Raw genomic sequence first — 15056 nt, 5'->3', positions numbered from 1 at the left:
TCTCTCTCTCTCTCTCTCTCTCTCTCTCTCTCTCTCTCTCTCTCTCTCTCTCTCTCTCTCTCTCTCTCTCACACACACACACACACACACACACACACACACACACACACCCCTTTATAAATTTAGATTCATCTGTATTTCTATAGTGGCACTTTTTACTTATTACACCCTTTACAATAAAGTACAAAAGCAATAAAACAGAAACCATGTGCCCTTACACAGTTTGGGAGATGAACACTCAGCAGGCAAGTCATGGAGCTTCTACTTTGCATATATAATCACCTTGTGTAAGACAGTATTTCTACACACAGGCTGAGTTAGTTTTCTATGGAGTGAGAATAATGTAAGTTTTGCTTGGATGCTAATAATAAAGGATTATAACAGGGGAAAAGATGAAGAGATGATGAGCAAAACTAAATAATTGTTTTTTTGGACAAGAAGTCCTATTTTTTTTTGATAATCCACTTTGAGGAGGTGGCTGCCCAGAGTCCTGTAGTCTAAAAAGGGGAATCCATGCTGACACTTTTCTGACCTAGTAGGGGAAAGAGCACTAAGCCTGAATCACTCCCAGTTTCTATACTGTGACACTGATACAGACTTGCATTTGGTCACTGAACTATTTGAAGATGACAGGGCAAGCCAGCATGACCCAGTGTTGCCTTTCCTATTTTGACTCATACATAAAATTCTGTATCCTTGCACATATATATGTGTATGTGTGTGTGTGTGTGTGTATATATATATATATATATATATATATACTTACTAGCTTTGTGGGTCTGACCAGGTCAGACCCACTCTTTTTATCTCAGTGTCCTTAAACGTAAAATGTAGGAGTCATAGTCTACTGTGTCTAAGGTCTCTTCCAGATCTAAATGATCTATGATTCTATTTTTAAAAAAGTTTCCCATCACATTGGAAAGTAGGTGCTCTTCTTCAAATATTTCACAATAGCTCTAAATAATGATATAATCATTACTATTACTAGCTGACATTTATGAAATGTTTTAAGACTGACAAAACATTTTATAAACATTATTCTCATTTGATTCTCATAATAACCCCATGAGGCAGTGCTCTAAATATTATCCTCATTTGACAAATGAGGAAATTGAGGCACATAAAAATTAAGTGACTTGTCCAAGGTCACATAGCTATCAGACAGAAGGACCAAGACTGAAAGCCTGGTCTTCTGATTTTACTTGCTCATTCCACTATGTTTGCCTCAGCCAACAGTAAGAATGAGACTTAGCAAAGAAAAGGTTGTAAGTCACTTTTGGTGCTAGGATTTTTTTTTCCCTGATGGAATGGATGGGACTGACAGAACTAACTCCATTTTATTTTACCTTTTAGCATTTCAAGGGGAAGAAAAAAGATGATTGTTTCTGTCTTTTCTTCAAAGATAATAAACAGAAAGGGTCAGCCAGACAACAAAAAATCAATATGGTGGAATATAATTAATCAAGGAAAGAAGAGAAAGGACCAAAATGGGGGAGACTTCAGGGCAGCTCCAGTCTGTCGGTCTGCATACATGGCCTTGTGCAGTACACATGAGAACACGAGGCTCCAGGCACTTTTCTTTACCCCAAAGAAGGGCAAGCCTCTGAACCTGCCAAGGAGGAAGTGGTGGTGAGTCTGCGACAGGTCCGTTCTTTCGTTTATCCATAGAAGGGGACGGGACTCCTCAGTGCTTGTGGTGGCTGTAGTGGCAGATAACTGACAGGCAAAGCTCAGGGAAAGGTGGCCTGAATGGGAGTTTGGGGATGAGTATTCAAGCAGCTATATGAGTGAGAGCACGCAGAAGAAAAAGTTCGAGGAAGAAGACAACAAGGTGTATGTGGGGGAACCCCAAGCACCATCTGCTTTCCTATCATTATCCAGCTGTTCCCAGACCAAAGTCTAGGAAAAACAGAGAGGGCACTTACTGAAAACATGCCCCAACCTCCCTCGAGTACCAATCTGGTGATGCCTTAAGAGGCATCTAATAAGTTAGGCGTTCAGCAACGCTCCTCAGCTCCCTTAGGGCTTTGCCTTTGGAATTTAGCCAAACTATGGCAATGTGAAACCCTAGGGATCATGCTCAATGAGGTACTGACATGAGCCATTTGGCAAACTCTTCCACTGTAGTAACTTTAAGACTTCTGTCCTATGTGCCAAGGTCCCTGAATTTAAATGGAGCTGCCACAGTTCTCCAAGAAGCAGGAGAATGACAAGACGACTACATTAGAGAACGTGGTTTAAAAAAAAATCTTATTACCAGGGCAATCCCGTTGAGAATTACCTCTGCATAATGCACAAAACAAAACAAACTCAAGAGACTAAATCAGGGTCATCCTTGGAATTCCTTGTTTTTCCAAAACTTAGCTCACGCTCCTCCTTATACATCAAACCCTTCCAGATTCCCCCCTCCCCCCTCACTCCATTATTTAGTACCTTCCTTTAACCCCCTACCTTGTAGTTATACATATAGGAGGAAGCTAGGGGAAGCAGTATCTTGGGGCATTAGGCCTAGAGACAGGAAGACCTGAATTCAAATCCAGCCCTGAATACTTACACTGTGACCCGAGGTAAGTCACTTAATCTCTGTCTTGGTTTCAAGTATAAAACAAGGTGAATAAGAGCACCCACCTCCCAAGATTATAAAGTGCTTAGCATGGTATCTGGCACGTAGTAGGTGCTTAATAACTGCTTCTTCCCTTGTATATGTATAATGCTATTTCCACCAAAAGAATGAAAGCCCTTTGAGGCTTTTATCTGTCTCTGTCTCTCTAGTACAATGTTTGGAACATGGGTTCAGCCGTGTCTTATTCTCCAAGACTCTGTTTAGGGTTTTCTTGGCAAGGATACTGGAAGTGATTTGCCATTTCCCTCTTCAGTTCATTTTTACAACTGAGGAACTGAAGCAAACAGGGTAAGTGACTTGCTTAGGGTCACACAGCTAGCAAGCATCTGAAGCTGGATTTGAACTCACAGAGATGAGTCTTCCTGACTTCAGGCCTGAGGCTCTATCCACTACACCACCTAGCTGCCCAAAGCTGAACATAGTCCACAATTAATAAACATTGACCTAATACCTTTCTGGTTCTTCAAGTCTAAGAGATAATGAATAATCAGTTGTCTCCTCAACTGTACTCCAAGGACAAATGATGAATAAAAATGCCAGGAAACAAATGCAGTGATGGTATAAGATATAGACTTGAGAAAGAAGGTTTATTATTCACAGAACAAAGGGTGGTCCAGGGATTCCCAAGGCCCTTTCAGGGGGTCTAGAAAACTATTTTCATAATAATACTGAAACATTTTAATTTCTAATTTGGTAAAGATCAATAGATATAGCCTACATAAACAAAAGTTCTCAGGGGAGAGGACTCAATATTCGAGTCAAAAGAGATCCTGAGACCCAAAGCCTTGAGAACTTTCTGCTCTGAATTTCTATGCTTCTGCAGATATTGATAGGTGACCATCCCCTGAGTATTAGAGGATTAAGAATTTGGTGATTTACATTTATTGTTTTTATTTGTTTGCTTTTTGGAGGGGGGAAAGCAGGGCAATTGGGGTTAAGTGATTTGTCCAAGGTCACATGACTAGTTTTGTGTTAAGTGTCTGAGGCCGCATTTGAACTCAGGTTCTCCTGACTCTAGGGCAGGTGTTCTACTCACTGTGCCACCTAGCCACCCCTGTGATTTACATTTATTGCTGGATGGGCTTAGATACGTGAGGGCCTCATGCATCAAAGCATCAGTATCTGCACAAAAGTTTCCATGTCATTGGAAAATATGGTTTGGTCATCATTGCACTGGTGTGTAGACCATTTGCTGGGTAGTCTGGCCGGCAAATGCTGCTGGGTTGTGGCCCCCAGGGTGAAATGAGTTTTAGGAAGAGCCATGCAGCTAGGTGGCATAGCAGATGAAGGACTGGGCCTGGTGTCAGGAAGACCTGAATTCAAATCTGACCTCAGACACTTGCTGGCTGTGTGACCCTGGGCAAGTCACTTAACCCTGATTGCCAAAAAAAACAACAACAACAACAATATATAAAGTATTTAAGAGAGAAAGCATTTCTGAGTTTAGATGCAAGCCAAGTGAAGTAGGAATCTGAAAAGACAATACCAAAGTCTGACTACAAGTTCTCCTTTCAAGTCTCATTCTAGAAACTTAAATCTAAGTTCCCCAATGCAATGTACTTCCATTCTTATCCCCTCCTCAATCAGGATTGTATATGTCAAGCAAGAAAGACTAAAATTTCTTTCAGATGCAACCAATCATCAGTCTACTCTATATAGGGAACTGGATGGTACAGTAGAGTCAGGAAGACCTGAGTTCACATTTTGCCTTAGACATTTACTGCTTGTGTCACTCTAGGCAAGTCACTTAACCTCTGCTTGTCTCGGTTTTCTCATCAGTAAAATGGGGATAAAAATAACACTATCTCCCAGGGTTGCCATGAGGAGCAAATGAGATAATGAGATACACAATTGACAAGTCCTGAGTAATGATATCTGATAATCTTTGGCAAATGATGCTAGCTACAGATTCCATACTAGTAATGCTGTAAAGGGAATTATTTTTTTCCTATCTAGTTGGAAGAGTCATTATCTTTTCCAAAGAAATCCTGAAGCAACCAACCCCCCAGAAATCTGGTCATCTGTAGAAGGAACTTTGCGGTGACTGACGTTTCTCCACAGTTTAAGGTGAATGCAAAGAACTAGAAGGTAAAATGGTCTTGACCTCTTTTTCTGAAGAGCTTAGGGAATCCTCCCTTCTTGTTCTCCAAACTAAATATTGACAAGATAGCATTAAAAAAAATTAGTTTGGAGTAGTGTATCCCAGAGTAGAAAGCAACACAAACAGATTTGGTCACAGTTCCCCAAATAACAAAGGTTTCTGAAACCGATAAAACCAACCAATTCTCAGTCTTTTCTCTTAGAAACTCCCTTAGTGAGAGGAGGCATTGGCCAAGTCTATAACTCATACCAGTGCCACCCATGTTCTAACTATCAGCTCTGGAGTTTCTCTAGAGATGGAGGACTAAAGGGGGCTATCGCATGTGCCCACTGCCCCGGAAATCATACATCTGCTAGAATTTGAATATGCTCCCAGGCCCAGAGTTCTATTTGCCCTGATCTCCCACATTCAGCAAGAATGACAAGGCTTGCCCAGCAGCTGTTGAAAAATAGATTTACTTCTCAATCCTAAAGTCCGTCAAGCATCTCACTTATCCTAGAACAATAACATGCTTCTCATTTTTGATATTTTTTCCATTTCCCCTCCTTCAGAGAACAGTATGTCCTTTTCCATGCTTGAGAATTTTCAGATCACATGGATCCAGATGGAATATTTTGGGGACCTCCCCATCCTGATACTTGGTACAAACACACAGGACAGGGCAAACAAGGAAGGAAGACAAGGATGTGATTTGCATGGCTTTCACACCCCCTCATTTTTCCTACCCCCTACACGTGAAATGCCCCACAAAAATGGCTCCTTTTTTTCACTTTCCTACCAATAGGACCTTTATGTACAAGTAGAGGCTTGCTACAGAAGCCCTTTCAGGATTTGGCAATTTAATTTGGGAGGAGAGAGTTGAGCTCCTTTAGTGTACCAAGAATCATAGATTCTCAGGGCTGGGAGAGAACCGAAAGCCCCAGAATCCAACCCACAGTTGAATAGGAATCCTTCTGTATGATTTCCCAGTGCTCATTCAGTATCTGCTCGAAAAGACAGTGAACCTATTACCTGCTAAAGAAGCCTGTGCCTCTATTTGTGAGACGCAACAGCATCTAGGTGGTTCAACACACAGAACACTAGGTCTGGAGTCAGAAAGACACGAGTTCAAACTCATTTGCTAGCTGTGTGACCCTGGGCAAATCATTTAACCCTGTTTGCCTCAGTTTCCTCATCTATAAAATGAGCCATAGAAGGATGTGGCAAAGCACTCCAGTATCTTTGCCAAGAAAACCCCAAATGGGGTCATGAAGAGTCGGACATGACTGAACAGCAACAACAACACATGGACTATTTCCTCCTCATCGGTTCAGTCTCTTCGCTCTCCAACACATTCACTACATGGCAGTGATTTTCCTAAAGCACAGGTCAGGTCACTTACTCCCCTACTCAATACACTCCAGTGACTCCCTATTAACTCTAGGAGAAAATATAAATCCTCTTGCATTTAAAGCCCTTCTCAGACTAGCTACAATCTGTTTTTTTTTTTTCCCCCAGCACTTAGCACAGCACCTGGCACGTAATAGGCACTTAACTGTTTATTGACTGACTTTTCCAGTCTTATTGGACATTATTCTCCTTCAATCACACATGATGAAGTCAAACTGGTTTTCTTGCTGTCTCTCATGTACAGTATTGCATCTCCTAGTTTTGTGCCTTTGTCTTGTTGACTGTCCCCCATGCCTGAATGGTGGTAGAATAATAGTGCTAGTAATGGCTAACTTCTAGATGCTTCTTTAAAATTTGTGAAACACTTGAAATGCACGGGGTGTCCCAATAGGCTTAGTGCACCTTTAAAGTTTTAATAGCTTAAAGCCGCACTATGACTTTTGGGACACCCTGTATGTACACATTCAATCCTCTCAACACTCAGGTTGGCACTATTACTATTCCCATTTCACAGATACGGAAACTGATCCTGGGACAGTTACAAGTGACTTGCCCAGAATCACACAACTAGCAATTTTCTGAGTCAGGATTCAAACTCAAGTCTTCCTGATTTCAAGTTCAGGGCTCTAACTACTGTACCACCTAATTGCCCTCCAATTCCTCACCTCAATTCTTAGATTCAAGGCTCAGCTCAAGTACCAGCTTCTACATTCTACTTTCTTGATTTTCCCCAGCTGCCAGAACCTTCCCAAATTATCTAGTGACTATTGCATGTATGTGTACACACGAGTATATACTTATGCAAGAGCTTAATATGTGATTGTTAATTGATTTATCTAGAACTCTGATTCACTACAACTTTGGATCCCTTGCTTTTAGTTTTAGCCTCAGTGCCAAGCACCATTTTCTATACAAATCAAAAAAGGTAACTGCTCTCTTCAAAAATATTTTTGAAAAGTTTTTATTTTTATATGTCTGATGATAGCTCCTAGAGAAGGCTGTTTATCACAGGTGCCTCTACCCCTCTTATTCTCAATTCTTTGCAGAATGGCTTCTGACCTCATCATTCAGCCGAAACTGCTCTCTAAAGTTACTAATAATCTCCTACATGTGAAAGTTAATGTCCTTTTCCCAATTCTCCTCCTTCGTGACTTCTCAGCAGACTTTGACACTATCAAACACTATTTTCCTTGATGCTTTCTTCTCTCAAAGTTTTTCATAACATCATCCTCTCCTGGCTCTCCCCCATCTGACTTCTCTGTTTCCTTTGCTAGGTCTTTATCCATAATTACACTCACTGACAGTGGGAGTTCCCCAGGGTTCCCTCTTAGGTCCTCTTTTTCTCTCTCCCTATCCTATGTGATCCTTGGTGATCTTATTAACTCTCATGGATTCAATTATTATTTCTACCAAGATGATGCCCAAATCTCTTTGTCCATCCCTAACCTCTCTCCCGATCTCCTGTCTTGAAGATCCAATTACCTAACATCTTGAACTGAATGTCCCACAGACATCTTACACTCAAATTCATGTCCAAATACCCAAAATGGAACTCATTATCTTTCCCCACCAAACCTCACCCTCTTTCCCAACTTTCCTATTATGGCCAAGAATACCACTACCCTCCGAGTTATCCATATTCACAACCTAGGTATCATACTGGATTTCTCACTCTTTCTCAGACCCCTTACCACATATCCAATCTGTTGCCAAGTCCTGTTGATTTTACCCTCAAAACATTTCTCATATAGGCCCTTTTTCTCCGACACTGCAGCTAGTATGTTATAGGCCCTCCTCACTTAAAGTCTGATCAATTGCAACTGCCTTCTGATTGGTCTCCCTATTTCAAGTCTCTCCTCACTTTAATCCATCCTCTGTGCAGCTATTAAATTCATTTCTAAAAACACAGGTCTGATCATATCACTTTCCTTTTAAATAAAATCCAGTGGCTCCCTATGGCTTCCAAGATCAAATATAAAATCTGTTTTACTTTCAAAGCCCTCTATAACCTCCATAACCTGACTCCTTTCTCCTTTCTAGTCTTTCTACACCTTATTCTCCTCTACTTGCTTTGCAATTCAGTGTCCCTGACCTTCTTCCTGTTCTTCACTCATGATACTTCGTCTCCTGACTCCAAGAATTTAATTGGCTGTGCCCCATTCCTGACATTTTCTCCCTCCTCATCAGTTGTTTTCAGTTGTGAGTAACTCTTCATGACCCCATTTGGGGTTTTTGTGACAAAGATAATGGAGTGGTTTTGCCATTTCATTCTCTAGCTCATTTTACAGAAGAGGAAATTGAGGCAAATAAAGTTAAGTTACTTGCCCAGGGTCACACAGCTAGTATGTGTTTGAGGCCAGATTTGATCTCAAGATGATGAGTCTTCCTTACTCCAGGAACAGCCTAAGAGGCTGTTCCACCTTGCTGTATCCCTCTTCATCTCTGCTTTTTGGTGTCCCTGGTCTCCATCAGCTGAAGTCCCACTTTCTGTAAGGATTTCTTAATTTTAGTGCTTTCCCTTTGATATTAACCTTAACTTATCTTTTCCAGTTTTTGACATGTTGTCTTTCCCATTAGACCACTGTTTTGATTTGGATTTTTTGTTTTGTTTTGTTTTTTGCCTTTCTTTGTAGTTACATTGCTTAGCATAGTGTCTGGCACATAATAAGTGGTTAATAAATGCAACTAACTGATTGACACTTTTTTTAGAAAAAAGTTCAACCAAAAATAATTGCCACCTATTGAGAAGTGCAGATATTTTCTTTTTAGTGAGCTGTAATGCAAAATACCTTTCAAATCTGATTTCACAGTAACTAAGAAGGAAACCCTAGAGCTACTGTTATTTTTTCTGATATACTCCTAGCCTTAAAGAATTTTGTAACCAAGCTAACTTGATGAATGTCGATGAATCTGGATCATTTGGGGGTCTGTTGGAAACTGACCATTTTGCAATGGCCATGTAGCCATTGTATGCACTCCAAGAGCCCTTTCCAAGGGCACATCTAGCCATTTTTTGCACTGAAGACAATAGCACAGAAACAGTACTTCCCTCCCCATGTCTGCATATGCCTATTCTTTTTATAACTAGGACTTTCCAGTCTGTCTACTTCATCTGGACTTTTGCCTGTGAGGTTAGGGTGGGGGAAAACAAAAGGCTTCTGGACTGGTAAGTTGGACTTCATCCTGAGCTGGCTGCTTCACTCTCATAAAATTGCCAAACTCAACATAAATCATACTAGTCCAGCAATATGAACAATACCAGCAAGAGGAAGCACTTCCAGGTCAGCATCTATCAGTCTTGCCTGTCAGGAAGGTGCTCAGGTCCCTTTCTTAGACATCATTGATACCAATTAGAATCCAAGCTCTCTAGATGATGGTCACTATCTTCTGGTAGTTGGCTAGGCAAGAAGCTTCTCTAGATTCTTCCTCTGTCTTAACCCTGACCTTCCAACAGACTAAGAAACTTGGAACTGCTTGATCCATCACTGAACAGAAAATTAAATAGGCAATTAATTAATTAGATATAGAGAAATGAATCATTGGAGTTTTTTTTTCAACATGACCTTGCAACAGCATCTTTGTTTATAAGAATTCTCCACATGTGTTTCAAAAACAAAGTAAAATACAAAATAGATCTGTGGTTTTGATTATATAGAACTCCCAGTGTGGAAAGTCTCTCTGAGGAAAAATTAGAACCCATTATGACTCAAACATTTTGTTTGTTTGTTTTGGAGGGGAGAAGGCAAGGTAATTGGGGTTAAGTGACTTGTCCAAGATCACACAGCTAGTCAAGTGTTAAGTGTCTGAGGCTAGATTTGAACTCAGGTCCTCTTGACTTAAGGGCCACTGTGCCACCTAGCTGCCCCCCTTAATACACATCTTAAGAAATTCCTTAAGGAACAAAGAGTTTAAGTGACTAGCCTAGGGTCATACAACTAGTATCAGAGGCAAGATGTGAACTCAGGTCTTATTAACTTAGCTGAGAACATTACCCAGTTGAACCACCTTTCCATTATTATTTTGCCTAAATATCCTCTATTTAGATATGCACTGTGACATAGTGGTTATGCTTGTGAGTCAGGAAGACCTGGTGTCAAGTCTTGCCTCTTACACATACAGACTGAATGATCTTGGGCAAATCATTTATTTGACCTCTCAGTGTACCCAAACCACTCTGTAAATTATGGTGCCTATGCTGACTTTCACTGGTAGAGGGAGCACCCTCACCTCACCTTGTTTTTGGTACAGCAATAGCAACCCAAACCAATGAAATCACAAGTCTTACCTCCACACACACATCAAAAAAAAAAAAAAAAATCTAAACAAAATTTTTTTTATATCTTGTTAATGTGCAAAAAAAAAAGATATCTAAAATCTTTCTTGTTCTTATTTAATTGGTTATCTTTATTTTTGGAATACAGTTACATAAGAAATGATTTATTTAATAAAAATAGACTAATGAATTATACTAGTTATAATATGTTTGGACAATGGATTTTTATTTCATCTTAAGCTATCTCTTCCAATTTTAGTTATAACAAGTTTATTTGTATGTTCTCACTAGGGGATATTTGTAACAGCTGGGCAATAACTCCTTTAAAAAAAAAAAGCCAGATCCTACATGTGGGTGAGCTACTCCCTGTGAATACCAGGACATTAAGTTCTCTGGGAAGGGTATTATTCCATTCAAGCTTCAGTATGGTGGGGGTAGAGGGACATTTAACAGTCCAAAGGGTAATTTATTGAGCTGTACCCTAGTGGCCTGAAAGAGACAATGCTGTTTCCAAACATGCTTCCTGGAGCAATTTGGACGTTGAAAAAATCAGGTACAATGACTGTGGAAAAATACTGCTATTCTTAGCCTTTCTTCAGACAGAATGTTCACATCTGCTCATTAATTCAGATGTTTCATAGCCAAATAAAATTATTAATCATCTACCTAACTATATGAAAGCCTGTGAAAAATATCACTCCTAATTAGAGGATCAAGGAATGCATGCTTAGATCTAGATTTTGACAGAGGGAATGGAAGTACTACTGGAGATAATCACTATTTAGACATCTGAGGCACCTGCTCAAAATGTTTGAACTAAATAGTCCAGCCTTTCTGAGACCCTCAAACACATTAAGCATATATTAATATACACAATGTAGGGGAATATGTGGATTTAAAAATATTATGCTTCTCTGCCTTCAGTATCATATTCTTCTGTATGTTGCTACAGGTCCTCCCCCTTCCCCCACACATACATAATGCATTTGTTCTATGAAATCTTCATTAACATCTACTCTAACCCTGGCTTAAATTCTTGGACCTCTTAACTGCTTGCAATGGAAAAGCAAACAATTTTACTTAGTACCCCAGGATTCAAGGCAAGTCCAATTTCTCCCTATGCAACTTGAAAGAAACCCTCCTCATTTCGTAGTAGAGGAATCAATCAATCGTTAAGCCTTTATTTAAGTGATTACTATATGCCAGACACAGTGAGGCTAAGGGAAAACATGGCTCTGGGCTTTGGAGACCATGGGGATTCCACACTCTACAATTATCTTTTTGGAGGAAGACAATGTTTTTGTTTCTTACAATACCATGTGTGAATAACCAGGTCATAACTTGACTTTGAACTTGATTAGTTAAATGACACATTTTGATATGGGAATAATTCTAAAATAGCAGTTCAAGCATTTTTATCCTCTCCCCACTACACACCCATAAAAATGTCAGGGGGAGACTGCAGTCTCTTTAAACAATACAATCCCGTAGCTGTTTTTGGATAGATAAAATAGGTTCCAATTCCAATCAACCCAGGAAAGAGAGCTCAGTCATTTGATTTTAGCTACTGGCCTTTTAACTACTGGTTAAGGGTGAAATAAGGACACCAAATTAGGCATTAGTGAATCCATCCTATGGGTCCTCAGAGTACAGTATGTAGTTTATGGGACTGAAATTTGGAAGTGACCTCAGAAATACTTTTTGTACACAAATATAAGGTTTTCAGTAGATTCACATGGGATCTTAGCACTGGAAAAGACTTCAAAATCCATCTAGAGCCCTCATTTTACAGATGAGAAAATTGAGGCTCCAAAGGTTGTGACTTATCCAAGGTCACAAAGTAATTACCACCTGCTATAAAATTTGAATTGAGGGCCTCTGACTCAGGAACTAGCGCCCTTTCCACCAAGTTGCCTCCTTCAATTGTCTAGTCCAACAGCCTCACTTGATGAAAGTGGGCACCAGGGCTCCGAGAAATGAAGAGACTTGCCCGAGGTTACACAGGTAGTAAGTAGCAGAGCCAGAATTCGAGTCTCAGACTTTTGATTCCAGGTTACCTGGCAGGTCATTCACCAAAACAAGTGAGGGCTTCTTGAGTGTAGAGCATTGTGCCAGGGCCAAGGACAGACATAAAAAAACAGAAAATCACCCTCATAGTGGCATGATTAGAGTCCTGCATAGAAAGCCAAGTAATGTGGATTCTTGTTAAGCGGGCTGGGTATGTATGGCTCAGAACCTCTGCAGTAGTTCGGAAAACGCAAAGGCCACCTCCATCCCATTAAACTGAAAGCCCTAAGGGCCCGGGAAACAGAGGGGCGGGACTGGGCAGGAAGGTCTTTATGCCTAGCTTGCTTGGGGAGGTGTAGTCTCCCTGCCTCCTCCCTCTGTTCTCCGACCGGGGAGGGAGTGACTCATAGGGTCTTTCTTTAAGGAGAGGAGATTTCCAGTGTAAAATGATTGGGCAATGAGATGGAAACCAATCGTGAAACTTTCTTCTCTTTCTTTCCTTTGGTAAATGTTGATTTCCTGACTGAATCAGCAGCAGCAGCAGCCACCCAACCTCTGCTGGCAGGTGGATGACCGAGAGTAACCTCTCCGTAGCCTCAGTCTAAGACAACCACCCTCCCGCCTCCTTAGCACAAAAGACAGCCACGCAGCGCAGCCTGAAGCTCTGCAACCAGTTTTGGGGAGCAAGCAATGGCCCTGGTCCGTGACCCCCTCCCTCTTCATCCTCGCCAAGATCCGGGTAGGGAGCAGACCCGAGGAACCAGAGCTACAATCAGGTTCGTGGTTTTTATAGCAAACCACTTCAGAAAGGGCGGGGGATAAGAGAGCGAATAATCTTAAGATTACAACTCGGTCACAGCACACCCCTGGCGCCTCTCAGTTAGCTGATGCCCCCCGCCCCTTCCCGATCCCTGTACACGACAAATCTCCTGTACCAGAAACCTCAGCTGTCCCCAAGGAAAGACGAGATTCTTCTCTCCTCTTCCTCCGTCTCCAGCTCCCACGCAAGAGACTGTCAGGAAGCCTCCAGCCTTAACAGCAAACCAATATTATCCTCCAGTTTCTCCCATCACTGGAAAGCTTACTCCTTTTCCATCTCCTTAGACATTGCTAATGTTTTCTGAGTTCAGCCTCATTTTCTACGGTTGCTTCTCCCACGTTGTTCGTTTCCAAATCTACCTCCAACCCCCAGCAAACCCACCCTTGGGAATGGGCAGTAAACTCAGATCAGTTTCCAGCAATCCTTCTACCTCCTCATTCTCCTCCCTCCGCACTCGCGCACCGCCCCCCCCCCCCATATCCCCAAAGACAGAAGGATGGAGAAAATCAAAAGACACGTAGAAAGCCTTCAGATCTGAGGCATATGAGGGAAAATGAGACAGTGCATTTCACATTTTTTCGTAGACTGAGGTGAGAAAATGTTAAAGAAAGAGTTGGGTATTTCCCCTACAAGTCCCTAGAGTTGACACACCCTTCCCCTGGACCAGAAAGAAGATTTGCACATCTCACAGTCTCAAATGCTTTCCCCATTTCACGTGGCACTCCAGCCTTTGGCAGAAACGCAGTCCCTGTATCTTTCCTTCCCTCACAATTAAGGCTGTTTTGTCCTCGGGATAATCTCGGATTGGCGGTCGTGTCCCCTTTTCTCAGTCTCCGACCTTTTCAGGTGGTTACCTGCTCAAATTCATTATAGGAGGTGAACTACATTAGCCCCCAATTAATCTGAAGGACGCTGCCCCCTGGGCGTGGTCCCCACCATCAGGATCCCCAGAGTCCACCCCACTTACCGCATCCGTCGCTCATCTCTTCTGCCACCGGCTGCAGGCTGCTACTACACGTTCTGACCGCCTCCCCTTTGCCCACTTTGACTTCATTCATCCTCTTTCATGGAAACTCCGCCCCTATTTTCGAGTGGCTGGCGCGGCCTCCAATCGGACGAGGGCACAGGTCTATGGCCTTACTGACAGTGGCCAATCGCAGCACTGGTTCAGGATCCTCCGTTTCTCACTCTCCTCCGCCCCCCCAGCTGGCCGCAGTTTGAGCACCTGAAATTGACAGTTGTGAAGAGGGCTTGTAGAAGGGAGGAGGAGGATATGGGTGAAGGAAAGTCTGTGGGAGAGAATGGGTCTTCAAGGAGCGCAGGGTGGGAAGGAGAAAAGGAAAACATTAATTCTTCTGAAAGGGGGGAGTGGGGGAAGGTTATAAGGAGAAAGGGGAGATGCATTCTGGATGAAAACTGATCTGGAAAGTAAGGATCATTCTAGGTCAACCTCATTTTACTGATGCAGAAACAAGGGCTTGCACGGTCATCATCCAGTAACACTGTGGAGTGGCAGAAGTAGGATAGTTACCAGATGAATATTTGCTTTTAGGGGGGAAAATGGAGTTGGGGGGGGGGGAGAAAAAACTGGGTGTGGAGGAAGTGAAATTAAACAACTATTTCCTGCTCTAACCCGAAAATAACTGCCACAGGGTATCAACCATATTGAGGGGTGGAACTCTTCCAGGTTTTTCACTTGGTTATTGAAGGGTCAGGGAGGGTCACAGAAGAGAGAGAGGGGAAAGGTATTAGCAGAATAATAAGGAAATGGAGCAGACTGGAAAGAATGGCAGACGAAGGGAAGGAAGGTGGATTTGAGGACTACACCCTGGTGCCAAGGTCC

General features: G+C 41.9%; 1 protein-coding gene across 1 annotated transcript in view; it reads right to left on the bottom strand.

Moving 5' to 3' along the window:
* SLCO4A1 (solute carrier organic anion transporter family member 4A1) overlaps window positions 1-14376 on the bottom strand; it is a 79095-nt gene extending 64719 nt beyond the window's left edge. Inside the window, exon 1 of the mRNA XM_069072555.1 lies at window positions 14181-14376. The gene's annotated coding sequence lies outside the window, so the exon portion shown is untranslated. The remainder of the gene's footprint in view (window positions 1-14180) is intronic.
* Between the last annotated feature and the right edge of the window lie 680 nt (window positions 14377-15056).

Source organism: Petaurus breviceps, unplaced genomic scaffold (assembly GCF_028583685.1).
Source record: "Petaurus breviceps papuanus isolate PSGF00001 unplaced genomic scaffold, PetGlider_PUasm1.0 90847, whole genome shotgun sequence".
NCBI lineage: Eukaryota > Metazoa > Chordata > Mammalia > Diprotodontia > Petauridae > Petaurus > Petaurus breviceps.
Note: the sequence above shows the minus strand (reverse complement) of the source record. Positions and strands in the feature narration are given on the sequence as shown.